This window comes from Pezoporus flaviventris, unplaced genomic scaffold, assembly GCF_033815535.1.
Source record: "Pezoporus flaviventris isolate CSIRO_AGI_PZ_B2104156 unplaced genomic scaffold, CSIRO_AGI_Pfla_v1 ptg000054l, whole genome shotgun sequence".
In the NCBI taxonomy this organism is placed as follows: Eukaryota; Metazoa; Chordata; class Aves; order Psittaciformes; family Psittacidae; genus Pezoporus; species Pezoporus flaviventris.
In genome coordinates, this window is record NW_026892602.1 from 2,880,677 (window position 1) to 2,899,171 (window position 18,495).

Consider the following 18,495-nt stretch of genomic DNA (forward strand, 5'->3'; position numbering starts at 1 on the left):
TAGAGGGACTAATGGGACCCTATTTGTGTAGTATAATTACAATATGAACATTAGGTTATTTGCTTGACCATGATGGGAACTTGTCTTTCACTTCTAATGATATCAGTTGTAGAGAAAGGACCTTTGCCATATAGCTGCAAAGCAGTAATGCATGCATATATGTGAATGGGAAGTATTTATGTAGTCATACATTATATCCAAAACCTGAAAGGTGAAGGAAGGAATTAAAGAAAATGAAACTGCTTTGAAAAGAAAAAAACATGAACTAGATCTATTTTTCTATTTTTTTTCCACTACAAAAAAAAAAAAAAAAAATAGAAGCAAGATGGTAAAAATGAGATTATTTCACGTGGTTCTGGTTGTTATGCAGATTGCCTCTTTATATCCATACGTTGAGCACATCTGGCTCCCTTGTGGCTTTGCTCTTTGAGCTGGGAGGAAGAATGCACAGTGAGATTAAGGGCAAAATAATGTGGAAGAACAGGAACGGAAAAACAGTTGTGGATGAGGACTAGCTGGACTAAGGAGGATTTTCCTCAAAAGCCTACAAATATGTCTTCTCTTCCCTTAAACCTTCCCATGTTTCTACATTGAAAATTACTCTCTTTTTCTCTTGAGTAACTTTGTTCTTGCCCTGGTTACCCCAGGCCACACCCCTGTCCCTTGGTTTTCTTGTTGGATTATAAACTCCTAAGGGCAAGGGCTCTGCTCTACCAGTTTGTGCTGCTCCTTGCACTGCGCAGCACTTAGCTACTGTGATAAAGCAAAGAATAGCACTACCCTAATTTTTCTGTTAAAGTAAGGACCCAAGACCTTCCCTCACTGTTTCCCAAGTGACAACTCGTTTGTGATTCACATTGTGTAGAGGCTTTGGTGTGATGTGAGCAGAGGGCTCTGGAAAAGCTCACTGGGGAGAACAGGGCTATAGCTGCAGGGAGCCTGATGCATCCTGCAGGGAAGTGCTGCAGTAGTACCTCTCTTGGTCCAAGCAGAGCACAGGATGTGCAGCACTAAAGCACGTGGCAAGGTGACATTAGAAGCAGACTCTGTTGATGAAAGTCTTACTGCACCATTCATTCTCTTAAACATGGACCATGATGAGACTTTCATAGTCTCCATGCCTTTATCATTGATATGATGAACCTTGGGAGCGGAAGATGCACATAGACGCACCTACACTTTCTATGCAAGCACACATACACAGGGGAAGCCCAGAAAGACTCATCCTGTGTCTCCATTTCCATCACAGAATAGATAGATGGACAGGCCCCTTTGAGTCAAGCTGCTTCCGTATTGAGTCAGGCTGCCTCTGTGCTGGGATGCTGCAGAGCACCTGCCTGTCTTCAGTCTAGGAAATCAGTGTTGAGGCTCACCAGAGTAATCTCGATCCAAGTGTTTTGGTCTGCAAAGCATTTATTGAGGGACTCTTCATAAGCGATGCTCTGCATTATAGTTTGGAAAAAATTCCTCTTCAGAAGAACTTTCTGGATCAGGTTCCTTTTGCTGGAAAAAGCTTCCCTCTGCAGTTGAAATGAGTTATTCATGGCTGTACAAGAGAGGCTGAAATGGCTGACATCTTTTAGCAGTGTAAGCCGTATCTTTTATTTGTTGTTACGCTTCCAGCTCCCCATGCACTACATGACTGAGACAATGAACCAAATAGGTCACATGTGTAAAGTAAATCCTTCTAAGATGTTAGCAGCGCTGTCACTCTCTCCACAACCTGTTCTCAGCTCCTTTCAAGAAAAGTACTGTTAAGGCTATTTTAAGTCAGGTTTTTGAGGGTTTTTTTTTGGGCTCCATCCACCTTAGAAGCCAAATATATGAGCTTTACTGAATGCTTTTTAGACACAGGAACACAGGGCTGTCTTTTAAATGCTTTCAGTTGTTAAAGACAAAGAAACCCAATGAGCTGTGACAGCCATATAACCAAGTCTCTGATAGCTGATCCTTGCAGTCTGTCTGTGGTTAGATATACAGCTCCCCCAGCACTCCCCTGTGGGCTGTCCTGCCTAGTGCTCAGAATGCAGGCTGCATGTTTTGGATGCTCTGCTGCAGGCTGAAAGGGACCTGGAAGGAGATGGTTTTGGACCTGAGCATTTAAAGGTTGTCATGACACTTGTTCTACTTACTGAGCACGGGAGAACTGCATTCTTGGATTCTGGCCTTCTCTGGAGTGCTGTTTGGCACACAGCTTTTTGTTCCACTGTGTGGTTTCAAGGTGAACACGTTAATTCAATGTGACCCTTTTAAGAAGACCAAACATCACATGCTACAAGAGGGAAACAAAGCCACTTAGTGGTATGAATCATGTTTTTAAGATGGAGCAGAGGTGGTGTTTGTGTTGCCATAAACAGTTCCATTTTCAGTGGAATGAGTCTGTCATAGGGAAGGTTTTGGACTCATTATGACTAATTGCTTTTTAAATTTCAGTGATTTTCTTTTTTCTTTTTCTTCTGGTTTGTTTGTTTCTTGAATTTTTTTTTTTTTTTTTTTTTACCCTGGCTTACGAGCCTTGTGACTTGGTTTCCATGGCCAGATTTTTTTAATTATCTTGTCAGTTTAGAGTAATCTTAAAACAGTGCTGTTGAACAGTTTCCCTTTCTGTAAGGTTAAGCCTCTGCTCCTGAAGATTTGCCATCAGAGCTCCTGCTCCTCTGCTGCCTTCATCTAATTCATCTGCTGACAGAGTCATGGAAGAGGATGTAAGAACATGCTGTCCTGCGCTGTACTCTTGGTCTTCTAAGGATCTGTTTTATTTAATCTTCACAGGCTGAAATTGTACTCTCATCCCTCTTACAGCAGGAGATTGGATTGGCAGGTAGCTTGAATCTGGGTTCTGATTTCAGCCTGGGATTATAGAGGTTGCACAGAGAGGTGTTTTATTTCCCCAAGCTGATGATGGAAAACTCCCACCATTTTCTTTTTCATTAGCCTAGCACCCAATGGACAGTCTTGCCTTCCTAATGGCTTTGTTTATATGGGCTAGGTATAACCAGTGTTGAGTCAAAACTCATCATCATGTTGTGACGAGTTTTCTGCTGGGTAAATAATTGCTCCTGAATCCAGTCCAAAGCAGCCAAAGTTGTGATAAGAGGGGCAGTGACCATGGAGATGCGTTCATATGCTCTGCTCATGAATTTCAGCTGAGTCCTACAGATCACTGTTGTTACTCAAGAATATATTTCATTGATGTCTGTATTAGACAAGGAGCTCGACAGGTGGTTAAAAATCTTGGAGGATGGAAATATGGCATGTCTCTAAATAGTCAGGAAAGTGTTAGCTTTTCAGTGTGCAGTGTTAAGCACTGCATATTTCAAAGCCTTTTCTGCAGTTGTTATCCTACCTGCAGTTCTTGCTAGGGAAAGTTACTAGGAAACTTCTGAAATGTTATTACCAGGAAACTATTGAAATCTTATTTCAGTAACATTTGGCACCCTGAACTTTTTAGTATAGTTTATGCTTGCGAATATTTTGGAGGCTCTGGTTGTCTGGTTGGTACCATGACGGTTGTCTTCTGTTTAGTGGTGGCTCCTGCCCATGAGGAATCATTTAACAGTGGTGCTGCTGGCAGTGGGGAAACCATAGGATTGGGAAACCACAGGATATGGAAAGGGGAAGTAATAGCTAGGGATGACAAAAAGGACAAAACATGTCTGAATTGATTTGTGGAAGAGTGGAGCACTCCACTCTCCTGGAAAGAAGAAATAATTTCAGAAAAGCAAAGGTAGATGTGGGAATGTACCTAGGTAGATCTGGGAATCAAACAGCAGAGCTGTTTGATTTGTGTATGTTAGTAGCACATTTTGAAGGGGTATTTAAGGACTGTTCAGGTTAAGCTGATGTTAGTATTAGTTTTGGGTTTTTTTTTCTTCATTTTCTGCAACCCTCAAATACATACAATAACTGATTGTCTTTGTGCTGTTCGTAAAACCATTTGGTATTATGTTTTCTGCTCACACTTTCCTTCGCTCCTCACAACTTTGGCTTCTACAAAAACATTTTAATACTTACAAATAAGGGAAATTGCAAACAATCTATGTTTGCATGCATACTAAGTCTTACATACTTGCAAAGTCTCCATGTATTGTTGCAGGGAGGCAGGAAAAGAAGCTTTTATAATTCATGAGTAGTGAAAGCTTTCTTTACTTCTGGGATAAATATTCCAACCCGTTAGGTATACTTTATATATAACATTTACATCTTGCTGAGTGATTAAACAGCTATTTTTATCCTGCATTTCAGCCCACAACTCTCAAATGTTAATTAGTATTAGGAAGGAAGTATGTTTTCTTCACATGCCATAGCAAATGTGCTTTATATAATGATTACAGAACTTGTTTGATCTTTTGTTTTTACTGAACACAGTCTACAGCACTGACGGCAAACTGTTTGGTTTTAGTTTTCTTATGCCCTGGGCTGTTTTCCACTGTGTGAAATTGCTGAACTTTTTTTTTTAGGTGTTTTTTCACAATCACTGAAATTGTTGGGGTAAGATAGGATTTCACTGTAAATTTTCTTTAAATTGTTGTCTTTCATTGAACAGTTCAAATAACCCATGCCTCTCCCCATTTTATACAAGTTTGCGGGCATGGTTAATACTGGTAATGTAAGAGGTTTGGACAGATGGGTTCAAAGGTTAAAAGCAAAAATATCTAAGGCTTTAGTAAATAGTCATTGCCAAATATTTAGAAATCAGTTCTATAAAACTTCCACAAATTGGGCAACTAGGAGAGCTTCTACTGCTGTTCCCACTCTACATTCATGATTAGAAATAATACAGAAAGAGTTTTAGCTAATAGAAATATACTCACAGAAATAAAGATTTAATTATAGAGTTCTTAAAATTTGCACTATTACAAGCAGAGGAGAGCCACTGATTCAAACCCTCTAGATGTAGGAAGGAGAAAAGTATGGACCTGAATACAAATTCGTGACTTCCTTTTGTATTTGGAAACGTAAGGTCTGACACTTTGCCTGAATATGCATCTATGGTTTCTTGAAAGGTTTTCCTCCCAAAATATTCTAGGACTACATAAAAACACGTAGAAGAAACTACTCCTCATGATAAACCTGTATCGTAAAAATGAACTTGAGGTTTCTCTCATTTAATTTAGAATAGACCAACTGTATTATTACAGTTGCTTTCTAGTTGTGAACCTGTTCATCAAGATTGCTAACTGTTAGTTTTGGTTTTCTTAGAACCAAGCAAATTGTCATCCTTCTTTGGAAACAGTTATATCCCTGGATTGAAGAACTGGTAGGGCAAGTAGGCATATGCTAGTCAGTGTGGAGAAATTTGTGGGTTAAGGGCCATCTGTGAAATATTAGGATTTGGACTTGAACTATCTTGCACCTCAACTATATTTTGATGGACAGAACTGATTTCTGCAAAAATTGTGCATGTATTTTGCATCCTCAGAGGCTACAGATGCACATTCTAGTTGGTAATTACCAGGTCTGTGGTGCTTGTTCATTAACTAAGAGTATCTCTGGCATCTGGTGTTCCTACTTGAAACACACTGAGGCTTAATTACTACTGTGCAGCCTCTATATCTGTAGTTGCATGTGGATCTATACTTGTTTAGTGCAGAGATTTCCAAAAGAAAATGAATTAATAGTTTAGGTTGGAGAAGGAAGAAAAAAAACAAACAAAAACCCACAAAGAAATAAAAAAGAAAAAACCCAAACACCACAAAAACAAGAAAAAGGAAAGGCAAGAGGCAAAGAACAGAAAGAGGAAGAGATGGATCCTGCCCTGTGAGGAGTGTGCGTCTTCCAACTCCTACTCTGACTGGTGCTCAGTCAAGGTATGCTGTTTCTGGCACCAGGCATGTTCTTTTGGAAGAATTCAGAAAACTCAGTCTGTCTCAAACTGTTTGTGTCATGATCTGAGGCTTACAAGCAAGAGAGGGATCAATCAAAATACAGACCAGCTGCCCTGTGGTAGCCAAACTGAGCCCTTCCGAGGCTCCCTCCCTCCCTCCCTCCCAGCGATTCATGTCCCTCTGCCGCCTTTAACGCACAAGTTCACACGGCTGGTGCCTCAGTGTGGGTAAGGCTTGTCACTGCACCATGTCCCCCAGTTTTTGTTTCGGTTCCTTTCTTCTGATTGTTTATGAAAGGAAGATATTTGGGAAGGAGGTGGGGAAGCAAGCCGCCTGCCCTGGCATAATGGGAGCTCTTGGAGCAGATGAGTGACAGCCTGCGGAAAGCACTGAACCAAAGGCCCTCGCAGCGGCTGAGCACTGAGTCATCAATAATGTAGAATGAATTCTTGCTTCCCTGGGAGCTGAGAAAATAATACCTATCCGGAATTGAGCAAGCGGTAGGGGACACAGCACCGTTGAGACTGTAGGTCTGGCAATCCTGAAGGGGAGAGCTCTGGAGAATTGAGTTTGTCCCTGTGCTGTGCCTGACTTCTTCCCCTGCCCACTCGAAAATTGAGAAGTCAATTGGTCTTTTATTGTTACGGTTGAAATGACTTCCCCCCTCCCCCCAATTAATTTTTTTATTGAATTTTCAGAAAGGTAGATTTACAACTGCCAGCTTGGAGGAGGAGAGAGGGAAATAACTATAAAACACCCAGGCAGGGTGGCTGGGTGCAGGGGAAGCTGGGGTGCAGCCTGCACTGCCTCAGGCCCAACTGCAGCTCCATGCCTAAGGTAGAGGGAGGGCCTGGGCAAAGCCAGTGCCTTTGAGATGTGTTTCCTCCTCAGTAGTGACCTGGGCTGTGTGAGCATTCCTGTCAGTATCTGAGGAGGAAAACACAGGTGCTGTGTGGGCTTCGTGTAGCTGTGGCCTTGGTCCTGCTGGCGGCTTCCACAGCTATGTATATCTGCACTGCCGCTGTGCCCTCAGCTGTACCAGTGTATGCTCAAAACCACTGCTCAACTGTGGTTAATCCATTGCTCTGAAGAATTAGGCATTATCCATGTGAGAGATTTTATATGTAGTGTGGGTAGCTAGAGGAAGATAGACCTGTACGTGTACATGTATATACACTGGTACGGTGATAACCCCTGTGTTCAGGCTGGCTACCACATGCAGTCCTTTTCACCAAGTAGGAAGCTGAGATGATTGTTTTCATAAAATGACTTTATTTTGTGTATAACAATTCAGTTATTGCATAAACACATTTTGGGTTATGGTTTACTCCTGAAAAATTTAGTTTGCTTTTTCTTTCTGAGGGTGAAGGTCCAGGCTAATGGAAGAAGATGTTGTTGCTAGGGGCCTTTTTTTGTTTCTCCTTGTTGTCCACAACCATTTTAACTGGAGATAATATAAAAGCAGAAGGCACCCCTGATACTCACATACAGTGGTTCCCAAGTGAATAATGATTTGTGAAGTTAGCAGCCATGGCCCCAGCCCTCACATAAACACATATGCAGCTGCATGAATAATTACGGTGAAAGTGAGTAAAATAATGATGCTGAGGATCCAGTTATTTGTAAACTCCAATTTTTATGAATGTAGTTTTAGAGTAGGTGTCTGTTGTAATTGGTACTGATGAACAGTAATTGTTATGCTCTACCCGTAGCTATTTTCTACAGCAGGAAAATCTTACTGTGGTACTGCACAGAAGCAGCTCAGGTCACCTTGCCTGGAAAATCATTGAATCTAGTAATAAGTATTTCATCTGATTTTAATAAATGTAATCCTGACTGTTATGAGCTGTGCCATCTGTAACATTATGCAATGTATCTCTTACCTACAGGGTACGTGACATTCTAAGTGGAAGTTGCAGTGACGTGACAGTGTCTGATAGCTCTGCAGCGTGGAGGCAACATTCTTCTGCAATAGTAAGGCCTTTATTTGTTTTTAAGATATAAATTAATTTGCTTTGGCCTAAACCCCCTTATGTCATAGTTCTGATACCATTATTTAATTTTCATTTTATTTTGTTTTTGAAATGGCCACAAGTGAGATGATAACGTGGTCTAGCTAAAGCTTTTAGATTATAAGAAGTTCCAGATATTTCTGACATGATCTTCTGATGCAACAATTTGGCATGGATGAAAGTCTGACTTCCACTTTAACAAACTGGAATTGGGAAATAATTCTTACTTATCACATATTTTATATCAAAGCAAAGATGACTGTGATTATTTACCAGAAATTGAAGGCATATGTCAGGGCAGGTTGCAGTCCCCTAAAAGTCTCTAATATTCTATAAGAAAAGAAATTGGGTTCATCTTAGATTAGATGGTAGATTCTCTTTGTTTGAGCTGTGATTCTGCCCTGTTTTGGCAGGCTGTGATTAGAAAGTTATTATTTCATGCTTAATGTTTAAGTGCATCCCTGAAACAATGTGGGCAGATTAGCAAGAGTTGCTGGTTCATGTTGGTGTAGATGGTATGTTTTCACACATCTCCTTTGCACTCAAGGACATTTTGCCAGTTACATCCCTGCTGTTTCATACATTACATTTGGCTTGCTGGGAGCTGGGGGGAAAGGGAAGGCTGAAGATTACATGGCCTCCAGCATTTTGTTTATGAGAGCTTCCTTCTAGTGATCAATGTCCACACGGGGTGGAAACAAATTTTCCCCTTGAGATGAGAATCAAGCAAAGTTGCCAAATGCACAGTCTTCCCTTTCAAACAGTCTGCTGCTTCTGAAGCTGGGAGACAAGCAGGCTTTGCTTATCCAGGGATGGAGGAGGCAATGGCAATGAACCTCAGCCCTCCTTACATTTGGGGATTTTCTGATGATGGTTGCTGTTGATCTTTATTTTAGACACAACCACAGATCTTTTACACGTTGAATTAACTAATGACTTGCCAAACTTTAGGTGATTTCACCTGAAGGCAGGTTTTTCTTGCTGTAATGAACCTAAAGTGCTTTAAATATTACGTGACGCCCTCCACATGGAATGAGTGCTATATCAGAGTAGTTGTGCATGTTTGCTGAAGTGTGGTTTAAGGGTAAGGTTTGAGACATGGAGTCACCCACTGAGTAAGGAACCAGGGTGACTGTCAGAATTTCTTAGGGTATGGTGGTCTTGGCTAGCCCCAGATGGCTGTCTTACTGTGTGTTTGGCAGGCAGATAGTCTCATGTTTTCTGGACAACAGCCTTGTAAGGTATTCAGATATTTTTGAAATGTGTTAATTAAGACAGTCAGAAAATTAAGTGAAGATGATGTGTCTGCTCAAGAAGTATTAAGACTACTGTGGGGTGTTTTATGAAGCTCCAGTCTTGCTGCTTTTGTTGTTGCTTTGGTCAGAATTGTTCAGAAGGCAAATGGCAAGAGCTGTAAATGATCTGACAGTGGGTGTGATGCAAAGGATTTCAAATGTGCTTGTGTAGTAAGGACAATATCAGGGTTTAGCCAGGCACCATTGACATCAATGGGCTACACTGTCTTCCCAAAGGCAAGGCAGGACCTGGCTACCATCTTGTGTTTCAGTTCAGACACAACAGAACTCAAGTCTATTGCTGCACCCTTGTGCACTCCCTGTTCTCCTGCTGGAGAATTTGTACGTTCTTCCATGGCTGCCTTCCCTAACCTCAAATAATCAGTTCTTCAGAGGGAGAATGCACGTTTTGCTACTTTTTACATTGAAAAAAAGACATGTCAAGTAAACCACTAAATGTCCATGCACTGAAAGAGATTTTACTATAAATAGAATGAAGGAATTCATTTCACAGTATTGGGTCCTTTTGTTCACTTTGTTAAAAAGGGAGCCTTGTGTTATAGCTCCTTTCCTTCTGAGCAGATTTCAACTGTACATGAAATACCATCTCTGAGATGCAGATTTTATCTTAGTCTATCAGCTGTACTGCTATGTACGGGGTGCTGCTTTGTAATCCACTTGTGAAAATTGTATGATGTGTTATCGTATGTAAGGAGGATACAAATTCTTGCACAGATTTCCCCATTCGGCCATGGAAGTTGTGCTGTTACAGGCCCTCAGTTTAATCCAGAAAAAGATAGCTGTAATAAAAGGAAAATAAGCTGTATTCAAGTACTCTATTTTTGCCTGTTCACCCTTTGACCAGCTCAAAACCAGACTACATATCTCTGATATGCTGCATTATTTAAACGTTATTGGGGGGATACTTCTTTTTTCCAAAAGAAAATATTAAAAATAAGGAAATAAAAGAAAAATAACACATCTTCTGGATTGATGGAGAATTTACGGGTATATAAATGAAAAGATCAGCTAAACTTTACAAGGCAGATATTTTATTTTACGAGCAGAATGGCTTTAAAATTTTCATACCACTATGCAGTATTTGCAGAATGCATATGTGAAAGCAGAGATCAGAGTTATAGTGGCTTGTTTAGAAATGCACTTAGATATCAGGAGCTAATATTTAAAATTATGGCCTGAGTTAAGACTATATTTTTGGTATTTTACTTTCTGGAATGCAATAATTGTATATTGGGGTAAGCCTGAGAAACAGCATGCAGAAGTTGTCTTCCCAGTGAAATAGCTTCTCTAAAACTTACATGTTTAACTTGCTTGTGTAGTGTGTATCTTTTGCCAGAGGACCTACTTCAGGCATCTGTGGGATTAATCTCATTATTAAATTACTGAGATGTTTTGTATAATGCAGAAAGAACTTGTCTTTCAGTTGAGATGACCAGTACTTGAGTCTGAAGCTTATGTGCAAATTCACTCTAGCAGTAACTCCTGGTTGTTAGTGTGCTGGCATGCAGGGTCTGTGTGACCTCATGGCAGGCTCAGGGACAGTTTTTCCAGTGTATGGGGTCATTGTACATCCCTTAGACTGGGGCAAAGTGAAAGAGAGAAGATGCTGCGCTGACAGAAGAAGCAGGATTGCAGTGACAAGCATTATTGGCACTGCTAGGGGGGATCCAGGCTCAAATCCTTGCTCTGCGTAAGTCAGAGCAAGGACTGGACTTGGGTTTCCCAAGTCAAGATCAGGGATGTAACCACCAATAACAGAGCCTCTGTTTCTACAGAAAATTTGCTGTGAATGTAACTCTCAGCAGAATCCATTAATAAGACAAAATGTTTTGGAATAATGTTGGTCCAGTAATTTACAAGCAATGGTAATCAGTTAATAAAGCACTTCAGGAGCCTCCTCCAGGCAACGTAACCAAAACTGTCACCCTAGGACTGCAGATGTAGAAGACCTGACCTCTGCCATCAAGCTTGGTGCTCTTCTCTGTGTAGGGTTCAAGGGCTCACAGTGGGTTCAAGGAGTTTTTGTGAGGAACAGATGGTGTGAAAAATGAGGCATGAGGTCAGCACTTGACTTGTTACCACCTGCACAACTTGTAATGAGAAGTCAGACTGAACACAGTGGGAACCAGGGCAGGGGCTCTTGCTATAGTGCTTCTTTTCTCACCTGTGTAGGAGGGCTCACAGCCCTATTACAATAAAAATTGCACATTTGCCACTATGGCAAAGAGGAATTTTACCTTTGGAAACACCATGCTTTTAGTGACCAATGGAGCTGCAGCCTCTCTGCTGGCAGCCTCCCGACTGCTGCTCATGTCACATCCCTGACATTGTTTCAGCATCCCTTGCTATGGGTGACTGTGGTGCACACTAAGTTCATGTCTCCTTGTAGTGTATGCTTCAAATATATCATTAATATCCAGCAGATACGTGGGAAGGCAAGCAAGCTACCTTTCACCTAATGTTTGTAACACAGAAAACCTTCAATATTGAGAACAGATAGACTGGAAGGTGGGTTCACATCTCTCAGCAAGAGAGCTGTAACTTAAATCTAATACACCTGATCAAGGCTTTCTCTCTGCCTTGTAGGTATTTTAATACAAATGTGTCTTTCATTTGACTGATTGAAGGTCTCCAACCTGCAATAAATGAAACATCTGATCCCCTTGAATCCAAATCACTTTTTCTTTGATTTTCTTTTACTTCTATTTCTTCTTTCTTTGTTCTATGGCTAGAGTCGAATTTCCCTTTAGAAATTGAAAGAATGTGTGTGGGTTTTTCTGCTCCTCTTACAGTGAGCCTGTGTAAAGGTCGAGTGGCTAGTTGACTAGCATATTAAGACAGAATTCATTTCACAGACAGTCTGTAGTGATGTGCTTTACATATCATTATCACACTGAATTGAGGGAAACTGATTATACAAATTAGTTACTGTACATTATTCTACAAAGCCTTTTATTTGCATAACCAATAGATTTTATGCAAAGAATATCCTGAAAAATGACACATGATCATGTAGAGTTGAAAGAAAGTAGGAAAATAAGTAGGCATTATTCACAATTTAACTTTAAATTATTGTGTAGCATAGTATCGAGTGTATCAATTAGCTTATGCCAGGCATAGCCTTTAAAATATATTTCCTGTAAACATGATTGTGCCTGCAATCCTGAGAGCTGGGAGCTGCTGATTCCAATGTTCTTTATAATTATGTCTTTGTATGAATCAATCAGTTTAAATATAGAGCGACAGTCTGTTAAAGCCATGACCTCCGTTGGGTTTATTTTTTACTTGGGTAGTCATGTCTCTTTCCAGATGTCAGTGACATAATTTGTATGCTCAGCATTTCTTGCGTCGAGATTTTTGTAGCGGGGGCAAAGGAGGGGAGGAGGACCTTCAGAAGGAGATGGGAGTTGGAAATATTAAGCTGTAGAATCATTGAAAGTGTTGCTTTTAATCTGTAACTATAACCATGTTTGTAGTGAAGTGTTAACTCTCCTACACATGAACACACTTAGTCTTTGCGTAGATATTGCGCTGGGTATTAAAATGTATGTCAGCCTGGAGAACAAAGAGCACGTGACATTATGGACTGAATTCATGGCTACAATAAAAGAAGCAATGAAAATTCAATAAGGGGACTGGAACCAACAGTGTCTTTGTACTTTTTATCTCTGGTAGAGTTTCCAGAGGAACTGTTAGTGATTAAGGGCCTCATCCTGTGCATGTTAGCAGGCTGTGCTGACTGCTCTGCGAGTGGCACCAGGCGCTGAGAGCTCCTGCAGGCAGGACGCTGGGGCAGGAGCACGCAGTGCCGTGCTCCCCACGGTGGGTAGCTGTTGGTGGGCTCAGGGGATTTGGCAGGATGTGACCCAACAGGGGAAGGAAAGCAGAGGAGAGGAGTCATGTGAAGTTCGTTTTGCCTTTATAAAACTTACTAGGGATTGGAAACATGCAGCAACATCCAGTTGGCAGAGGAGATGAAACACTGGTGTGTGCTGTGTATGAAAACTACACTTTATGGTTCATAGGTCTCCAGTGTAAAAGTTCTAAAAATATATCCTTGAAACTGTGGCAACCTTTTTCACCATTTCATTTCCCTTACATTTCTGTGTTTGCAGTAAACACATCTTTGATGCTAAAACCAAAAGTGTTTTATGTGCTCTGATTTTTTTAAGGGAGACGCTCACCTTACTTTAACTTCAGTGGAATGGGATTGTGTTAAAAACACTGATCCTTTGCTCCGACAAGATATTTGGATGAAGTCTGATGCATTTCAGAAATGTTTCTTTTTCAGTCAAGGTCTAGGTTTATTTTATTAATCACAAAATTCTAGTTTTGAAGAATAATTATATGGAACATTCCATGTTGTATAAAGTATCTCTCTACATTTTAATTGGAAGGAATTATTTGATTTCAATATAACATGTTTTAATTGCATTCTTTGTGCACCTATAAACTTTAACAGCTGTAGACACTGATATTATTTGGGGAGTTTGTGAGATTACTCATCTAACATTGTTTCAAGGGAGCTACATTTTTTATTTCTTTTAAACTTTCTAAATAACGATCGAACTTTCAGCCTTTCCTTTGTGTTTTTTTTTTCCTTGGATTAGTTTCAACTTGGAGTGAAAGCCAGCAATTGTGAGGTAGCATGGATCTGACATTTTCTCATGTACCCCACATATTATTTGCAGTAAGATTAGCATCAGGAGTGACTTAGATCAGTTGTCTTTGGTTATGCATGCCCTATGTTTCTCAGATTTTTTTTCTTTTTTTGGGTGGGGGGTGGTGGTGTATTATTTACTTTCTTCATCCAAGCACATGAAATCAGCTTTAGCTGGCTGTTTGTATTGCAGAACTTGCCAGATAGAGTGTAGGTGGAGGATAAAATGAAAGCAAAGAAGGTAATGTAAAAAATGAGAGACATTGGAATGGGTACAAAGGAGAACTCATGTTCTTTGAAATTACAGTCCCGAAATGAGCAGCAATAAGCTGATAAAGCAGCATGGGTCTGTGTGGATAGAAGAGTCTGCTTAAACTCAAGATCTAAATGATTTAACCATCTTAGTGTATGGATTATAGTTGTCCTCAGCTAGGGGCAAATCCTGTCTCCAGTGACATGTGCACCCATTTAAAATCAATGGAAGCTGGAGATGTGAGAGAGCAGGGTCTGTGCTTTAGCTTTTGTCTGGTGTGACTGTTAGCGGAGAGTTCCCCTGAAATGCATCTGGATAAGTTAAACTTGTTACCCTTGTGACAAGAATATTCACATAAGTAACCATAATAGTATTAGCTCTCACAAAATATTTAAAGAATCTGACCTTTGGCTAGTAATATTTTTCAGATGTCACTCTGCTTTTGGCAGTATAAGAAAAATTACAGTTTTGCCCTGGATAGTGGATATATTTTGAAATGAAGTAAATGGCAGAACTGCAGCTCTCTTCTTCACCTGAATAAAACCTCTTTCAAGTTCAAAGTGTTCAGGTACATAACTCTAAGCTCTCTCTTCCTGGTGCACAGTGGGCTACCTAGCTTTTTTTAAAATTCATGGCAGGGTCTCAGAGCAGGGCTGGTAACCTCAGCTACAGTAACTGCTGCTTTTATTTCCCCATGACTTTGGTTCTCTTTTGAGGTCTCAGAAGACCACAGAAACTAGCTGAGCAGAGCAGGAAGACAGATGAAAGATGGAGATGGTAATTTTCAAAAAGAAATTGTGTTGGAACCAATGAGTTCTTTATGACTTCTACTTGAAAGCATGAATCAGACCAGGATCAATTAAAATTGCATCTAAATTGAACTAAATGAGCTTTTCCTGGTTTAGAGTTTCCATATGAAAGTTTTGCACATCTCTGAATAGCAATGACAAGCTCTCAGGAAGCTGAGAACATGAAAGCTTTGAAGAGGACAGTGATTTTTAAAGCCCACTCCTGGCTCTCACCTTGCAACTTTGTAATGTTGAAGGCTATATTCTCTATGAAATATAAATACAAACAATATTTAAATAATGACTAGGTGCTCTTCAAAAGTTGTCTTAGTTATTAATGTCATCTTAGTACTTTAAAATTCATGCTGGATTAGGTCGGCTTTCCAAAAACCTACTAAGTTTTTAGGATTTTCCCTAGGACTTAAGCAGGATTGCAGGTAGATTCAAAAGGTTAATTCAAAAAGAATTAGTGAACTCCTGTCTCTGGAAGTGAAGTAGCAGAGGCTGGACAGGACCAGACTTTGCATTCAGTAAGCTGTCAGGTTGTATGACAGGTTTCCATTAGCTTGACTTTGCTGAGGTTTACCTGAGTTAGAAGATGGTGAATTGGCAACATTCTGTGGTGGAGGTGTCATACTCAACCAAGACAGACATTTTATAGACGGGTAAGCAAAAAATGGCTTGAAAAATCATCACTAAAATTACAGTTTGAAATGTTTAGGGAGTCTGGGAAAGTCCTTGCAGTTTCTACTGAAATGTGTAATTTCCGACAAAGGACTGTTATCACTTAGCTCCTTTAAATCAATCAATAAATTCTTGCTTTATAGAGGAATAATCACCTGTAAACACAAACACTCCCTTGCAAGGCTTCTGAAGCCTTTGCCCACCAATGGGAGCACTTTTGTAGTCCTTGCAGTTCCCGTTTACATCCAAACCCAGCCACCAAGCACTCGGCTAAAAACTGCTAGTGTAATGTGAGGGCATGTTTTGAGCTGGAGCTACTTTATAAAGAAAAAATGCTTGCTTGACATAGACCAAAAATGACAGTGTAAGTAGATCATCTGCCTGAAAGGCTCTCAGGCAGTATGGATGTCTGACCCTCATGTCATCCTCTCATGACCTCTCACGAATTCCTTTGATCTCCCATAAAGCCATCAGCCTCCAGTACTGTCATCACCCTGCAGATGTCCACTCCACAGGAGGTGGTGACCTGCCCAGGTACTGGGGCTGTGGCCACGGCCATCACCAGTGTGCTCCAGAAGCTGTGGCTCTGTACAGCCAAAACATTTGGTGGAGCAGTGGCATGTGCATGAATGATGGGTTTAATATATAAAAGCTTAAAAAAGAAGGAGAAGCTGCAGCATTTTCATATGCAGTCGCTTTCCTCTTGTAATGCTCCCATCAAATTAACAAATTTGGCATTGCTTTTGCTTATTTCTGAACATCACAATTTCACCAGGCAATGGATGGCTTCTTTACCTTGCCACAAAGACTTCCCATCTGGAGAGCAAGGCTCTGGCTGTGGTCTTCAACCTTTATGTAAGTGAGCATGCTGACTCACAAAGCAAAAGCTGAAATGCAAAGGTTTCTTATAAAATCCTTGGCTATGAGAGTTATTCACCCTCTCATTCACCAGGCTGGCTGGCCTTATAACACTTAATACTGCTAGGTTATTACAACTCAGAGGAGTTTCACTGATTTCGCAGGGACTGTAGTAGTTTGTTCTGTGGATGAGATTTCAAAGCACAAAGAAAGCAGTTGTGAATCTGTTTTACTTCATGTAGCAATGGACTAGGAGAACCTGAAAAGCAGTCCCCTGGCTGAGCAGGTGGTAGCTCCTAAAGGAAGGGTAAAAAAATTCCTAGGACACCCTAATTGGATCATTTGTCATGACCTGGCACACAGACGCTACTGTATTTGGGTGCCTGCATCCTTTAGGACACTTCAGAAATCTCACCTCATACAGGAGGGTTGAGATCCATATGGTAAAATCAAAGTCTATCCAGATGCAGCAGAAATTCGTATGCTACTACCCAACTCCTTGTATCAATAATGAGATGTTTTTGTAAAATACGAACAAACTACAATCAGGGAATGTAATCATTTTAAGCCCAACTGTGCTGATAGCACACAGCCCAGAGCCTCATAGCACCCCTAACCTAAATGCTCTGGCAGCACAGCCTGCAGCTGGGCTGGGAGGGACAGAACCAAACCTTGGGATGTCCTCCCCCAGCTTCGGGCTGAATTGTGTCTTTTCATAAGCAAGAAAGGGTGTGCACCTCTGCCCAGTCGAGTTAAGTTGCGTAAGATTCACTTCGTGAATTCACACACTCCCACAGCCTGAAGTTTTTTATTTGTTTGTAAAATAAAAACCAAACAATACTGCTGTAAAGTCACATTTAAAAAGCTTTGGAATTTTGCTTTTGACCTTTTTCCATTTTGTATTTGTTTTCTCCACTGCGAATATGTAATTTATTGTGGGCAGTTACAAAAGGAAGCAAGTGCATATCTCTTCATTCTGTGAGTATATTAAAATGTGAGATCTCAACATGCCGATTCACTAAAGGAAATTTAATTCATGTTTTTCAAAAGTGCCATTTGTGTGAAAATAACACTTTCCATCGGACCAAGCACCCCCCAATATTTTAACATTTTTTCAAATGGCTCTTCTGACCAGTTCTGTCACAAGCAAAATTAAAGATACTTGAGAATTGCCCCAGTCTGGCCTTTTCTTAAAGTTCTCTTTACAACTCAGCACAGCATAGAAATGAGCCAATGACATGAAATGTATCACCCTAGAGCAATGCATTTCTTTTATAAATGGACTGAAAATAAAGAAGGAGTGCAGTATTCCTCTCAGCTGTAATATGTTCATGAACCTGTCAGAGCAAAGACAAACCGCTCTGACTTCTCAGCCTGTTGGAGCACAGCAGCCAGGATTGTAACTGAGACATCACAGGACAGGTGCTTTGAAAATTACTGAATTTAAGTAAATGATCATGTGGCTTTCCTCTATGATCAAGAGGCTGATCCTTGCACATTTCAACACCCTACATCCCCATTTGCTCCTTGATTGTATGTCTTTTATGTTAATAAATAATCCTGTAGATCTGAGATAGCTTTTCACATAATTCATGTCTGGGCAGTCTCAGCCTGTGACCCCCCAGACTGAATCTTTTAAAGGTGATTTTATTCAAAAGTGAATTTCACCCTATTACACATAATCACTGCTTATCACTGAGGTGATTAGCAGGTATGAGAGGTGCAGAATCAGCTCCCAGGTATGCTCTCAAAAGCCTGTAATTTTTTTTTAATAGAAAGCACCCCAGCTATGAGCAAGAATGGTGGCTCTGCAGAATCCAGGAGCTGCACTGCTTCTGCCTTCGTTCTTTGATTTATTTTTTTTTTCCATGTGTTATAGATTCTAAATAAATCAAGGAAAATATATAAATTCCACACTACACAAAATATTTGAAATAGTGTTAGAATTGTGCCTTAACTGTTACCTGGAGGTCTGTAAATACCTGCAGCAGTTTACTGCTGCTAATGCTGTAATTACATTTCAGCATTGACTCACACTTAGGCTTTTTTGTGTTTGTGTTCAGCAGTACAGTTTATTTGAAAAGCACATAAAATAT

At 40.4% G+C, this 18,495-nt stretch overlaps 1 protein-coding gene and 1 long non-coding RNA gene across 3 annotated transcripts in view; one reads left to right on the forward strand and one right to left on the reverse strand.

Moving 5' to 3' along the window:
- The window catches only part of LOC133277212 (uncharacterized), an 89,307-nt gene extending 76,409 nt beyond the window's left edge, over positions 1-12,898 (forward strand). The window contains exons 2-3 of the long non-coding RNA XR_009746120.1: positions 7,718-7,802; positions 12,832-12,898. This is a non-coding gene — a long non-coding RNA (uncharacterized LOC133277212). The remainder of the gene's footprint in view (positions 1-7,717; positions 7,803-12,831) is intronic.
- The window catches only part of IRX6 (iroquois homeobox 6), a 163,216-nt gene that overhangs the window by 91,404 nt on the left and 53,317 nt on the right, over positions 1-18,495 (reverse strand). The gene's annotated exons all lie outside the window — the stretch shown is intronic.